The following is a 15,430-nucleotide window of genomic DNA, read 5'->3' as shown; positions in this document are numbered from 1 at the left end:
TGAAACTGTTCACTGTAAAAGTGCAGTCAACTCTTGAATTCAGTAGGTTCCAATGCTTGACTTTCGGATTTGGCCAGAATGATATGTTCCAGTTCCATCTCCCTCCTACTGTCTGTGAATTGGTCACTTTATTTGCTATTGTGGAAGACACAATTGGTTGCTTTTCCCAAAACTATTACACCATATTTTTTCCTTGCTTGCAGAGTAGTATAGAGACTAAAATTGCCAGGTACTTATTTCCTAAGCATCCATGAAGTTTATAGTGGATTTTTGGAAAAGGTTTTCTCTCTGTAAATGGAAACACTGGCAAAGAGATGCCCCATTTCATTCCATTTTAGTTTACAATGGCTGATATAACAAATTACCACCAACTTGGCAGCTTAAACCAACAGATGTTTATTCTCTCACAATTCTGAAGGACAGACATCCAAAGTCAGTATCACTGGATCCAAATCAAGCTGTTAGCAGGGCCACACTCCCTCTGGGGCTCTAGGGAAGAATCAATGCTTTGCCTCTTCCAGCTTCTTGTGGCAGTAGGCATTGCTTATTGTCTACATCACTCTAATTTCTGTGTCTGTGGTAACATTGCCTTCTCTCTTCTGTGTCTCAAATCTTCCTCTGCCTCCTTTTTGTAAAGATACTTGTGATAAAAAAATTAGCTGGGCATGGTGGCATGCACCTGTAGTCCCAGCTACTTGGGAGGCTGAGGCAAGGAATTTGCTTGAACCCAGGAGGCAAAGTTTGCAGTGAGCCGAGATCACGCCACTGCACTCCAACCTGGTGACAGAACAAGACTCCATCTCAGAAAACAAACACACAAAAAAAGATACTTGTGATAGCATTTAGGGACCACTCAGATAACCCAGGATAACCTCCCCATCTCAAGATCCTTAATCACTTCTGCAAAGTCCCTTTTTGCCATATAAAATAACATTGCCAAGTATCAGGGTGATATGGTTTGGCTGTGTCCCCACCAAAATCTCATCTTGAATTCCCACATGTTGTGGGAGGGATCTGATGGGAGGTAACTGAATCATGGGGGCAGGTCTTTCCCATGCTATTGTTGTGATAGTAAGTCTCAGGAGATCTGATGGTTATTATAAAGGGGAGTTTCCCTGCACAAGCTTTCTTGTCTTGTCTGCCACCATGTGAGACATGCCTTCTACCTTCAACTATGATTGTGAGGACTCCCCAGCCACGTGGAACTGTAAGTCCATTAAGCCTTCTCTTTTTTTGTAAATTGCCTAGTCTCAGGTACATCTTTATCAGCAGCGTGAAAATGGACTAATACAATAAATTGATACCAGTAGAGTGGGATGTTGCTGAAAAGATACATGAAAATGTGGAATCAACTTTGGAACTGGGTAATAGGCAGACATTGGAACAGTTTGGAGGGCTCAGAAGAAGATAGGAAAATATGGGAAAGTCTGGAGCTTCCTAGATACTTGTTGAATGGCTTTGAAAAACATGCTGATAGTAATATGAACAATAAGTTCCATGCTGAGGTGGTCTCAGATGGAGATGAGGAACTTGGGAACTGTAGCAAAGGTGACTCTTATTATGTTTTAGCAAAGAGACAGGTGGCATTTTTCCCCTGCCCTAGAGATTTGTGGAACTTGAACTGGAGAGAGATGATTTGAAGTATCCAGCAGAAGAAATTTCTAAGGAACAAAGCATTCAAGAGGTGACTTGGGTGCTATTAAAGGCATTCAGTTTTATAAGGAAAAAAGAGCATAAGTGTTTGAAAAATTTGCAGCCTGACAATGTGATAGAAAAAAAAAAATCCCATTTTCTGAGGAGAAATTCAAGCCAGCTGCAGAAATTTGCATAAGTAATGAGGAGTCAAATGTTAATCCCCAAGACAGTGGGGAAAATGTCTCCAGGCATGTCAGAGATCTTCATGGCAGCCCCTCTGATCAGAAGCCTGGAGGCCTAGAAAGAAAAAATGGTTTCATGGGCTGGGCCCAGGGTCCCTGTGCTGTGTGTAGCCTAGGGACTTGGTGCTCTGTGTCCCAGCCACTCCAACTATGGCTAAAAGGGGCCAAAGTATAGCTCAGGCTGTTGCTTCAGAGGGTGGAAGCCCCAAACCTTGGCAGCTTCCACGTAGTGTTGAGCCTGCTGGTACACAGAAGTCAAGATCTGAGGTTTGGGAACCTCCACCTAGATTTCAGAGGATGTATGGAAGAAAACACCTGGATGTCCAGGCAGAAGTTTGCTGCAGGGGTGGGCTGTCATGGAGAACCTCTATAAGCCAGTTTGGAAGGGAAATGTGGGGTCAGAATACCCACACAGAGTCCCTACTGGGGCACCACCTAGTGGAGTTGTGAGAAGAAGAGGGCCAACATCCTCCAGATGCCAGAATGGTAGATCCACCAACAGTTTGCACCATGTGCCTGGAAAAGCTGCAGACACTCAACACCATTCCATGAAAGCAGCCAGGAGGGAGGCTATACCCTGCAAAGCACAGGGGCAGAGCTGCCCAAGACCATGGGAACCCACCTCTTACATCAGCATGACCTGGATATGAGACATGGAGTCAAAGGAGATCATTTTGGAGCTTTAAGGTTTGACTACCCTGCTAATTTCTGACTTACATGGGACCTGTAGCCCCTTTGTTTTGGCCAATTTATCCCATTTGGAATGGCTGTTTTTACCAAATGCCTGTATCCCCATTATATCTAGGAAGTAACTAAGTCACTTTTGATTTTACAGACTCAGACGTGGAAGGAACTTGCCTTATCTCTGATGAGACTTTGGTCTGTGGACTTCTGAGTTAATGCTGAAATGGGTTAAGACTTTGGGGAACTGTTGGGAAGGCATGATTGGTTTTGAAATGTGAAGACATGAGATTTGGGAGGGCCAGGGGTGAAATGATATGGTTTGGCTGTGTCCCCACCCAAACCTCATCTTGAATTCCCACGTGTTGTAAGAGGGACCCAGTGGGAGGTAATTGAATCATGGGAGCAGGTCTTTCCTGTGCTGTTTCCTTGAGTTGAGTATAGTGTTACTTGCAGCTGAATACTTCCTAAGAAATACAACTACTGATTTTCTTAAAACCTGATAAGATGATAAGGAAAGTGACAATCAGCTAAAGGTAAATGGGTCAATGTTGCCACTGTTCTTATAAAACATTTCCTGTTTCACAAAATTGACCTTTTAATTATACTCGCTTTTGTAATGTTCTATAATCTAATTGTTTTTCTGCACATGTATAATTTCTCTAACAAAACAGGGAGCCTGATGAGTACAGGGATGCTGAATGTTTGACTCTTACCTGCTGCACACTGCTGGGACAAGAAAAACATTCATTAAATCACCAGCTACTTGCTCAATTAATTATACTTGTATTATCTGTGGACTTCAAATGCAAATAATAATGTAATTTCCTAGAAGGAATTAATAACTAAATTGTGTTTATATTTCATATACCAATGTTTTTTATAGTGTCTATACTGCACCAGTACTATGCCAGGCAAATAGCATTTCTCATTCATTCTCTATCTCTCACACAGACACACACACACACACACACACACTTCTCATTTTTTGTATCATTCTTCCAAAATATTATCTCCAGCTTACAAATGAAGAACTTGAGCACTTATTAGCTAAAACACTCACCCAGGATCACAAAGACAATAAGAACCAGAGCCTTCATACCCATATCCATCTGATTCTAAATTCTAGTAGCTAATTCTTAGACATACTACACTGTTTCTATGACATGATACAAGATTTATCTTAGAAAGATTTGAGAAAAAATGATTTAGCAAAAGGAAGTGAAAATAAGTTTTTAAAATACCAGTTGAGTGGATCACCTGACCCCTCACTTAAAGACTAGATTGAAAAGACAGGTGGGGAAGACACTGTGGGAAGAACAGAGGAAATCAGAAGACAAGAGAAGAAATAGGAAGGAGGTCTCAAACCCTTAGAGACAGACCTGCTCCTTTAAAATACGAGCCATGGGAGTTATAACCACCCACTTCAATGAAAATTACCAGTTTCCATCTACAACATTTGTAGCTGCACACCAACATTTCAGAACTCAATCACCAACATTTCAGAAGTAAACCTGGATTTGCCACTTAAAGTCACCATAGGAATGTCAGTTGCATAAGAGCAAGCAGGACAATCATAGGTTCTGCCAAACTTTCATCCAGTGCCGGGGAGGATTAGCCCCAGAGATAAAGTTTAAAGAGATGGCAGGAGTCAAGAATAAAGCTGTGCATTGATTTCATCATCAGTCCAAAATACTGACTGCATATACAAATATGAATATAGTTACATATTTATAAATATTATATTTTACATGTAATTACATAATTGTTTACAGTATATGTTTATATATCTCTTAACTGATTAACAGATAAAAAGCAATCTGCAGGATAATACATAAACTATAAATACTACTATGTTTTAAAATTCATAACTACCTTTTTATCTTGATTTTCCTTATCCCATTTGGAAATTTTAAATAATTTACAAACATCAATAAAATTCAACAACCTACTTCCCATTGCAAATACTGTTTTTCTTTCACATTTTTTCTCCACCTAATTTTTAAACACTAGTAGTAACTAACAGCACATCATTAATGACTCCAACATTCCAAAAACACCAGACAGGATGGAAATTATCTATAAAAAAAAAATCTAATGAACTTATGGCTAGAGATTCTGACTTTTAGCAGCTTCTCAGTGATGAAGGTAAGTAAACCCTTTCATTCATGAGTCAACATGCTTAAGCATTTGTTCCAGAAAAGTATTGCCCAGGAAAATAAGGCTATAACCAATAACTAATTTGATTGTTTGTATACATTCCTATAAGCATGTTTGTCTGGACAAAGAGTTTGTTTAAATGGAGAAGCAGTTCTCTTACTGAGACAAAAGATAGCTAACCTAGTAACCAGCTCATCAACCAAATAGCAGTTTACTTACCAAGACTCACTTCAAAACTCATGCTTTGTTGCACCCACCAATCCAAACTATATGATGCCATTAACTTTGTCCAATTCTCAATCAGTTCTTTGTGTTGAAAGAACCTTTTTTTTTTTCTTTTTTTTTTTTTTTTGAGACAGTCTTGCTCTGTCTCCCAGGCTGATGTGCAGTGGCACTATCTCGGCTCACTGCAAACTCTGCCTCCCGGGTTCAAGCAATTCTCTGCCTCAATCTCCTGAGTAGCTGGGATTACAGGCACCTGCCACCATGCTCTGCTAATTTTTGTACTTTTAGCAGAGACAGGGTTTCACCATCTTGGCCAGGCTGGTCTTGAACTCCTGATCTCGTGAGCCACCCTCCTTGGTCTCCCAAAGTGCTGGGACTACAGGCATGAGCCACCACCTTGGCTGAAAGACCCATCTTAAATCACTTGACCCCAAACATCAAAGCCCTTCCAATAACCTCCTGACCTCCCCTCTGGCACACTCCTAAGACTGTCAAAGTGGTATCCACCTTTACTGCAGGGGATCCTATAAACTTAGCTTTGCTTGACTAATAGGTTTTCTGATAGTTTTTTGGGGAGTTCACAGTCGACACACCTCTACCTGTCTGTGAGTTAAATTTGTTTCCTTAAATATGATTCATTTAACCTTCAAATTCTAGTCTGGACTATGAGGAAGGCAATTGTAGGTGAGAATTCACAAATGGCTGCTTGCTCTCATCCAACATTGTCCTTTTCAGCTTCCTGGAGGCCACTCTAGGAATTCCCACTTCTACTTGTCTTCGAAAAGTGGCTCTTCCCTTCTTTGGAGAAAGCAGTTACTAGGACATTATAAAATTGCCCCACCAGGTAGCTATTCCAAGAGTTTTGTTTATTTTGTAATACTGCTGCCTGGCATAGTCTCTGTATTTCTGTTGTCTGAAAAATGCATCTAAGATCTCAATTCTGAAAGTAACAGGAGAGAAGTAAGGTACTAAGTGCCTTCCTCTTAGAACTTAGTTATAAAACAGAAAAACTAAGCCTGTAACCTCTAATGCATCATCCACCACCAGCCTATAAAAAGAAGACTACAAATTTGAAAGTGGGCTTGGGGAGCCTAAAGAGTTGCTAGCCTAGTAAGGACATTTTTTGCATCTTCTTCCCTGTCCCATCTGATTTTATCATTTGTTTATATTGGGACCCATAACTGGAAATACATTTTACATTGAGACTCAGTGCACAAATACATATATGTGTGTTTTGATGTGTGTGTGTGTGTGTGTAAACTGAAACAAAGTTTCATAAACTAATACCTATCCTTGCTATGTGTGATGCACTCTGATATTTTGTATAACGACCCATTGTATTCTATTTTATCATTTTTAAAACATAGTTGTCAACTACTAAATGAATTTAACAAACAATGAACCACAACCTCAAGTTGAAAAATACTGTCACAGATATGCCTATAGAAATTGGGACATCTAATCAAATGGGAGTCAGCTTCTTAGTCCAGGCTGGGTGTCTTCAATCAGCTATGCCTTCAGAATCTCCATCCAGGGAAGTCACGTGACCAAAGTGAGTCAGGCTAAGTAGACTTCAATACTTGCTAACCAGTCACAACCCACAGAATGAAAACTACTAACAAAACCCAGGTGTATTCCTAGACTTTGTCTGGATTGCTAATTCTCTGATAAGATTGGGAGAAATAAGAGCCAGTAAACCTTTGCTTGGCAGTTAACCCTTGTGACACAATTTTTCACAATGTTCTCTTCTTTCCTTTCTCTAGAGGTTGGTGGTTCTTAGTCCCAGGATGTGAAAATAAATAGGAAATTTGTTCAAGTCTCCTGGTAACTGGAGAAAAAATGGCTCTCTCAACTCCCAGTTGAGGACAGTAACAGTGAATGTTCTCTTGGGAAGAAAAAATTTTTACTTGGAGAGAAGTGACTCCATTCCAAGGCCTGGATACACACTGTGTGGCAGGCTTTGTCTGGGTATGTACATGTGTGTGAATGCAAATACCTTTTATCATTATCTCCCAGAAAAGATCTTTCTCCGTATCTTCTGGAAAAAATCACAATATAGAGAATTTTTTAAGATTCCAAAAGTCCTAATAATGAGGGTTGAGCAATATGGTAAACACATTCTTTAACTTCTATTGAGAAAACAGCAGTATTTGTGAAATTAGAAACATAATTTTTATAATTTCAGCAATATATACAGCTGATTTTCCATCTCTTCAGAAACAAAGACTCTTAGCCCATTTCCTAGTCTGCTGTAGATCCTCCCACTAAAACAGAGTGCTGTACTTAGACATGAAAAGAAGTTGTAAAACCTCCCTTTTAAAAATTCAAATAGACCCCCAGTTCATGCTGAATGATGTGAAGCAGAAAGCAGGGGAAGGGTAAGAGAAACGGAGAGTATAACTGTTCCTAAGTGCAGCAAAACTGACCTTGCCCAAGCAAAACAATGGTTCCAGAATCAAGTTAATGGTGGCAAAGAAGTTACCCAAAGAGCGTGGACTACCAAAAACCTGAAGGCACATCTGCACATAATTGGCTCATAAACCACCATATGGTCTAAGCCATGAAAGCAAGCGAGACTGGACTGCCCCTCCCTGCGTCTCTATGATATCGTCCGCTCACAAGCTTCATGGTTCCTTTGTTCCCTCAAGGCCATCAATCACATTTCCTTCAGTCTTGGGACCTGTGGGTGCTGGGGACAGGAAAGAGCACAGTGTAACCCTCCTTGGATGAATGCCTCCAGAAGTGGTTGTTTCGTGCCTTCCCCAGCAATGCTTTTTTCTGGCTGATAGTGACTGGGAGGGGGATTGATGACCAGCACAAAAATAGAACTGCCCAGAAAGGAACACAGAGCTCCATGATGGCTCTCATAAAGCTGCCTGAAAAACATTCTATCCAGTAACCATTTCCACCTATGCCAATGGAATTAAAGTCTCTGCAGAAGGAAATAATTTTTAAACATAACAAATATGTTTCTTTTTTAACCTTACGAAAACACAGCAAAAAAAGTCAAGAAAAAGATAATGCAAATTTTCCCATTTTACAGATAAAGTAACGAACCCACTGAGGTGGAGATTTGCTTAATATTACTCATATAGTAAGTGGCAGAGCCAAGACTCAAGTCAATGACAGCTCCAAGGTGCATGTTCTTTCTTCGAACTTCTCAGCTGAGGAAGAGGTAGGTAGGATCTTGGGGAGGAATAACGAGTTGTTGTGTGATGAAACATTTGGCAACAGCCCTGTCCTGAAGGTCCAGAAGCCATCTCTACACCCTTTCCTGTGCTGAGGCTCTAATAGTCAACATAACGTTTCATTTCTAGACACTAGTAAGTTTTATTACCTCTGTGTTACATTTTATTAAATAATATTTGCCTATAAATTTTATTTGGGATGATGTAATGTATTAAATAATTTGAGGATGAGCTTATGTAATCCTAAAGATCTGTATGTTTTTCATTTTTAGAAAGAATGAGCAGTCTGTTTAATTGTGTCCTCTCTCTCTCGGGCCATTTAAATTAATTTTAAAGAGAGGCTTTAAAACATTCAAACACCCGCATTCCACATTATTCTTACGGTGTTCCCACTGCAGAAAATTCTGATATCAGAGCCCATCAAGGTCCTGGACACTCCATTTCCTGCCAATGGAATGAGAGCCCTCCCTCATGAGGGGAAATTGTGTGTGCTTTACACAATCTTCTCCTTTGGGGCTACTAGGTTTTAATCTATTTACTTGCTTAAGAAACATGGAGCTAAGAGTGTGCCACTTACTGGGCTGTGTGGTGGGTGTTAGGGACACACTGGTCTCTGCTCTCAAAGAGCTCACAGACCAGTAGAGGAGGTCAGGATATAGCCAGGGACTGACAGTAGAAGACAGCAGATGGTTCAGAGCACACACGCTGGAAAGCAACAGACTTGTTTGTGGATCTTGGTTTGGGGCTCCTGGCTCTGAGACCCTGGGCCAGATCTTGATTTTGGTAAATCCATTTTCTTATTTGTAGAAATAGGTAATAGTAAGACCTACCAGGTAGGTTTCTTGTGAGGATTAAACAAGCAAATACATATGACAAACTAAGTGTCACCTAGAACATGGTAAGAACTCAGTAAATATCAGTAACTATTAGTATTACATGCTATGGAAACACAGAGGGGCATTTGACTCATCCTTGACAGAGGAAGATCATTAGGAAATGTTTCCCAAAAAAATGGAGCTCTAGAGCAAGGGTAGGCAGCACAGTGAGATGTGATTCTCAACCAGGGGGTCAGTTTTTGCCCTCCTAGGGCACATTTAGTAATGTCTGGAGACATTTTTGGTTGTCACGACTCAGGGGTGGGTGCTATGCATCTCGTGGGTAGAGGCCAGGGATGCTGCCAACATCCTGCAGTGCACAGGACAGCCCCACAACTAAGGACCGTTCAGACAGAAACATCAATAATGCCGAGACTGAGAAGCCCTGGTTTAGAGCATGAATTCTATAGTCAAAATGCCTGGATTTTAATTCTGGCTCTGTCACTTATCAGCTGTGTGACTTTAGGGGCATCACTGAATTTTTCTGTGCTTCACTTAGCTCTTTTGTAAATGAAATAAGAAAATGAATTAAATAAGTTAATATTGATAAATTGAACAAAGTATTACAATATACTTAAATTCTAATAGCTAATTAATCCTAAAGGATCTTTTTTCAGAACTAATGGCTATTAAAACCTACTCTTTTGTGCTCTAGATAGCTTCTAGGAAGGTCACTCCTAGTTCCACAGAGTTCTTTGGACTACATGACTTTAGCCAAGTCTCAGCCTGGTTTACTATGGCTCAGTTAGTCCATGCAATTTTAAATGCATGCATAAGACATGCAACAGAAAAGCATGGCCCCCTCTGTGACGCTGCTGGTGACAGGACCAGACGGACAGGGAAGAAGCCAAGCCAGGAAGGACTCACGCTCACATTCTCTTCCACAGCTTCTGCCTTTACTGTTTTATGGTTTCTCCTTTCTATTCAAGACATATCTCCAACACCCTCAAAGCAATTCTCTGTTATTTTCTCAAGCTATCATGATAAAGCTTTATAGCTTCTTACTGCTTAAGGGCATTTTAGAATAATCATCTATGCTTGAATGGTTTTTGAAGGACAGATGAGAAGTCAGATATTTCCCAGGAATCTATACTTCTCTAATAAAAAGGATATTCAGGGCCGGGCACGGTGGCTCACGCCTATAATCCCAGCACTTTGGAGCCAGAGGCGGGCGGATTGACTGAGGTCAGGAGTTCGAGACCTGCCTGGCCAACATGGTGAAAAGCCATCTCTACTAAAATACAAAAAATTAGCTGGGCATGGTGGCAGGTTCCTGTAATCCCAGCTACTCAGAAAGTTGAGGCAGGAAAATCACTTGAACCCGGAAGGCAGGGGTTGCAGTGAGCTGAGATCGCACCACTGCACTCCAGCCTGGGCAACAGAGTGAGACCCCATCTCAATAATAATAATATTAATAATAATAAGCCAGGTATGGTGGTGGGTGCCTGTAATCCCGGCTACTCGGGAGGCTGAGGCAGGAGAATCGCTTAAACCCAGGAGGCAGAGATTGCAGTGAGCCGAGATCACACCATTGAACTCCAGCCTGGGCAACAGAGCAAGACTCAGTGTCAAAAAGTAAAAAAAAAAAAAAAAAAAAACAAGGATATGCAAAATTGCTATATCTCACTATTGTGTCTTGAAAGTTTCCAATGCAAGCTTTGAACTTCTTTATGGTTTATCTCTTAATCAACCACCTGGGTCATCCGTGTATTTATACAAACAGCTGCACTTGAGCCATTCACTGAAAAGAAAAGCTAAAATCACCAACCTCTATAACAAGTGAGTTTAGAATGGAGAGTGCTCTAAGCAGGAGATATTTTTTCTCTATTTCTCCTCCACTCTCTTTTTCCACATTCCTTGTGATAATCAGTCTGTTCTTCGGGCTGTTTGCTTTCAGAAATTTTGTTTGCACTCCTCTCTAAATGTGTCAAACTGAGAAAATAATCCAGGGAGGGCCTTAAAATTCAAATTCCCTCAGGAGCACTATCACCTCTGTCCACAGAGATTCGTTGTTTGGGGGCTTCTTCTAAAGCATCCCACCATATTAGTCCTCACTTGTTTCTGTCCTTAGGCCAGAGAAACTCTGGGGTATCAACACCATCCTGAAGGGTCAACCAACTCAAGAATATATATTCAGCATTTTCAAAATGGAATGAAAGGAAGGGACCAGCTCCACAATATATCTGAGTTCTATATTTATTTTCTTTGAACAGCCAATCCAAGGAGGAATATCAAGGTCACCGACCAAAATACCTTCTCTCTTGCCCACAGCATTTTCCAAAAAGTTGAGGAGAGTGAACCCACAGTCTATTAAAATGTTATGACAAGGGACAGGTTGCTCTTTTCTGTCCACTATTTTTATGAAATAAGTTGTGAAACTGGAATTGATTTGGGGCAAACTTACACAGTTTTGTGGTTCAGCTTCTTCACTCAGAGCTGATTTATAAAATAAGCTTAAAATATCTTATTATAAAACAGCATCCTGTGAAAATATATTCCATGATTCTATGAAACGGGGTTGTTTGGATGGGATCAGAAGAAAGAGTATTTATTTCCAGGTCAAAATTCAGCCAAGACAATTAATTCACTATTTTCTTTTTAAAGTAAACACTTGGGAGCTTTTAATAAGCAGCACTGAGTTAACTTGGTTTTCATCTGTGATGCTGCCTTTCTGTTTTCATATCGTCTCTGCCTCTTTCTCCTCCTTCTTTATGAGGGCCATTAAAAGACCCACATTTCTCTTGCTTCTTTGCTTCCTATTTGGGAGGGATTCTGTCCCTAAGGTTAACTAATTTATTTATTATATTTTCATAAGGTTACTAATGTTGACTTTTAGTACAATTAAAGGGTTCCTATCAAAATTTGAAATCTACTATGACCCATAAAAAAGAGATTAATCATTATATAAACAAAAAGGGTGGGGAAGAATCAAGAAAAGGTTTATTAGTGGCCCAAAGTCCTAGAGCAGAGGTCCTGGCAAAATCTAGCATGAAGCCTGTGTTTATACAGTCTTTGGGCTAAGAATGTTTTTACATTTTCAAAGAGTTGTGAGGAAAAGGAAAAACAGACAAGAATATGCAATAGAGACAGTATGTGGTCTGCATAGCTTATTATTTACTACTTGGCTGTAACAGAAAACGTTCGCTGACTGATACTGTCCTTCCTTTCCTGGCTTGATATATCACTGATCAGATTTATCTTCAGATTATCAAACTGAGCTTACATTTCCTATTTACTCTATCTTTTTGGTCAAAAAACACATTAACATTATTCCTCTGATTTTTTTATAGCAACAGGCTTATTAAAAATTGTTTTGTTTTGTTTCGTTTGACGTGGGGGTCTCACTATGTTGTCCAGGCTGGGTTTCAATTCCTGGGCTCAAGTAATCCTCTCACCTCAGCCTCTCAAGTAACTGGGACTACAGGTGCAGGCCACCATATTTGGTGGTGAATTTGTTTATTTATTTATTGCAGTAGGTAATTTTCTGATGTCATTCATGCACTCATATTTATTGAGTTCCTACAATATGCCAAGCACTGAGACATTTCTTAAGGTGAAATAAAGTGGTTACCAATAGAGTTACCAAATCCAGCACCTTAAGGATACATTTCAAACAGATAATAAACTCATTTAAGTGTCTTTTAAAAAAATCTCTCTTATAGTAAATATGGGCTCTTGTTATTTTATAACTCAACAGCTTTCTTTGGATCTTTTTTGTCTCCAGGACAAAATACAAATTAGTCAGCCTGACTGGCTATTAGACCATTCCACAACTGTCTTTTTAATTTCTCCTCTCACTACTTCTCCAAATACAGGATGAACTGGGCTATTCATTATTATCCAGATGTAAGTTGTTCTTTCCAAAATTCATTCTGTCAAACATGTCAACCTCTCATCTTGGAAACATTTCCGATATTTTTACTAAGAATAAAAAGAGCTGGTAGAAAAGCTGCTGGGAAGGCATAGCTGCCACCTGAGGCAAACCATTCATATATACACCTTATCTAACATAGTGACAGTTTCATCCTCGCATATTAAACAACAATTATCCCAGAGCATTGAACAAGGCTAATGTGCCAAGCCTGGTGCTATGAATGAAGCATAGTCCTTGTCCTTAGAGACACCAAAGTTTAAAACCCAATACGGTAATTTAACTCTGGATCTCTCCATTCTCCTGTCCTCTGCATCCCCTCATTCACTCATCCATTCATTTAGTAAACTTTACTGGGCAGCTCTTGGGCATGCGCAGTTCGTCAGGCTCAGTCTCAGTTCCTCGGCATATAAACCAACAATTACAGTACAAGTGCAATGACGGAAGAGTGCAGAGCGCTCTGGGAGTGTGGAGGAGTGGCACATAATCAGGCAGAGCTGAGGGAGGAAGGGGCTTCCTGGAGGAAGGGACTCCGAGTTTGGTTCCTAAAACTTTGAAGGAAATAGTCAGGCAAAGCATCACAAGGAAGCATCCAGGCTAAATTTCTCTCCTAGGTTACTTCACCTATAGCTGCGAATATGATTGCTTTTCTGGAAGCACCACGCTTGCTCAGGAATGAGGGGAAATATTATAGAAGGAATTAAGATTATATTTCTTGATTTCCTTTTCACTGGACTACATGGCTTAACAACAGAGAATAATATATCTTGCCCTATTGTATTTTTAGTATTTTGCTGTAAGTAGTAAGTCCAAGTAAAATATATAGCAATGGGATTATGGGATTCCTAAATTCATCCCCAGGATATTGCTAAATTGAGAACTAGGCATTTCAAGAAAGAAGAAAACATTGCAACTGTAAATAGACAGATAAAATGCAAGCTAATAAATTTCTTTAAAATTTTTCTTTGTGCTATTAGTATCATATGATATATCACATATAATTGGAGACAGGCTATAGTTAAAAGTGTGGACTTTACAAAAAAGAAATTTCTAGGTTCAAACTCCAGCTCTGACAGCTTTTAGCTGTGTGAACTAGGCAAGTTATAATGGCTGAATAGTAGCCATAATATAAAAATACCAAATGTTCTTAATAATTTCTTTTTTTTTGGAGACACTTAGGTTGTTTCTCAATGGAGAGTATTAGTAATAAGACAATAATCAATATTATCATACTAAAATCTTTATTCCCCTCTCTGACAGAATAATTTTGTAAATGGAATTTCTAGGTTAGAATTTATATCTGTTAATAGTTTAATATCCCTAGGCCAGTTTCTTCATACATAAAACGAGATGGATGGTGGTACCTACTTCACTGGATCATTGTAAGAACTAAATAAATTAATAAGAGGGAAACTGCTTAAGCAAGTGTTTGAAGCAGACTTTCTGTCCACTTTGAATCGATGACTAGTAGCTTCCTCCAGGGGGATTTTGCCAAGTTCCACAGCAAGTCATGTTTTTCAGGTCCTGGAATACTGCCAGTGTGGAGGAACAGGAATGGAATGTAGTCAGAAGATCACATCCAGGTCACTTTCGGGATTCCACATGACTCCTTGGTGAATTTATACTGTAGTCATACTTTTTTTTATAATAGACATTTGCACAACCTAAGAGCTAAAGCAGTAGGGAAAATACAGCATCAAATCCACTTACCCCACACCATGTCCCATTAAAATGCTCACAATCTTTGCCAGTTTCTTTACTTAGTCCTTATCAGATAGTACCCATGAAGTTTCTTCTATCTTATCAAGCCAGTGGCTGTACTGAATAACTCACCTCTTTTCATGTGTGAGCATTACTTATGCCCCAATTTCATTTTTACCTTCCTCTAAGCATAGATTCTTTGTCTTTCTAAGTCTGATGTTATAAGCATTCAAATAATACATCTAATTTATCTGGGAAATTATGAACAAATGAATAGGAGATATGAGAATCCTGGGATAAAGTTGGTCCTGCTTATTTTGGGGGATATTTCCTCATTGTTATATCGGGGAAGATAATTCATCATTTGAATGTGAACAATAGGGTCATACAGCTGTTATCTAAAATGCCACAGGATTTATCTAGCATCACTTGTAAAAACAAAAATCTATATGGCCAGCTCTGCGGTATGAAACACATCACACTGGATGTTCTACCCAATGATGGTAAGATACCATAGGGGAAATTAAATGCCATGAAATGGCCTTAATCATGGGAGTTAAGAAAATTGTTTTTCACAAACTACATAGCAGAACAAAAAACATGGTATGAGGGAGAGAGAATAGCATCTAAAAGGCATAGGATGAGGTCAGAGTTCTGAAAGCACTTTATGGGTGTGGTGGTTAATTTTATGTGTCAACTTGACTGGGTTAGGGATGCCCAGGTAGCTGCTGAAACATTATTTCTGGGTGTGTCTGTGAGAGTATCTCCAGAAGAGATTAGCATTTTGAATTGTTAGACTAAGTAAAGACACTTAGTCTCCAATCCAATCAGGGCTCAAATAGAACATAAGGC

At 39.6% G+C, this 15,430-nt stretch overlaps 1 long non-coding RNA gene across 1 annotated transcript in view; it reads right to left on the bottom strand.

Moving 5' to 3' along the window:
- Nucleotides 1-15,430, bottom strand: part of LOC117087310 — a 41,049-nt gene that overhangs the window by 13,168 nt on the left and 12,451 nt on the right. The gene's annotated exons all lie outside the window — the stretch shown is intronic.

The sequence above is a fragment of the Trachypithecus francoisi genome, unplaced genomic scaffold (genome assembly GCF_009764315.1).
Source record: "Trachypithecus francoisi isolate TF-2019V2 unplaced genomic scaffold, Tfra_2.0 Lachesis_group10, whole genome shotgun sequence".
NCBI lineage: Eukaryota > Metazoa > Chordata > Mammalia > Primates > Cercopithecidae > Trachypithecus > Trachypithecus francoisi.
Note: the sequence above shows the minus strand (reverse complement) of the source record. Positions and strands in the feature narration are given on the sequence as shown.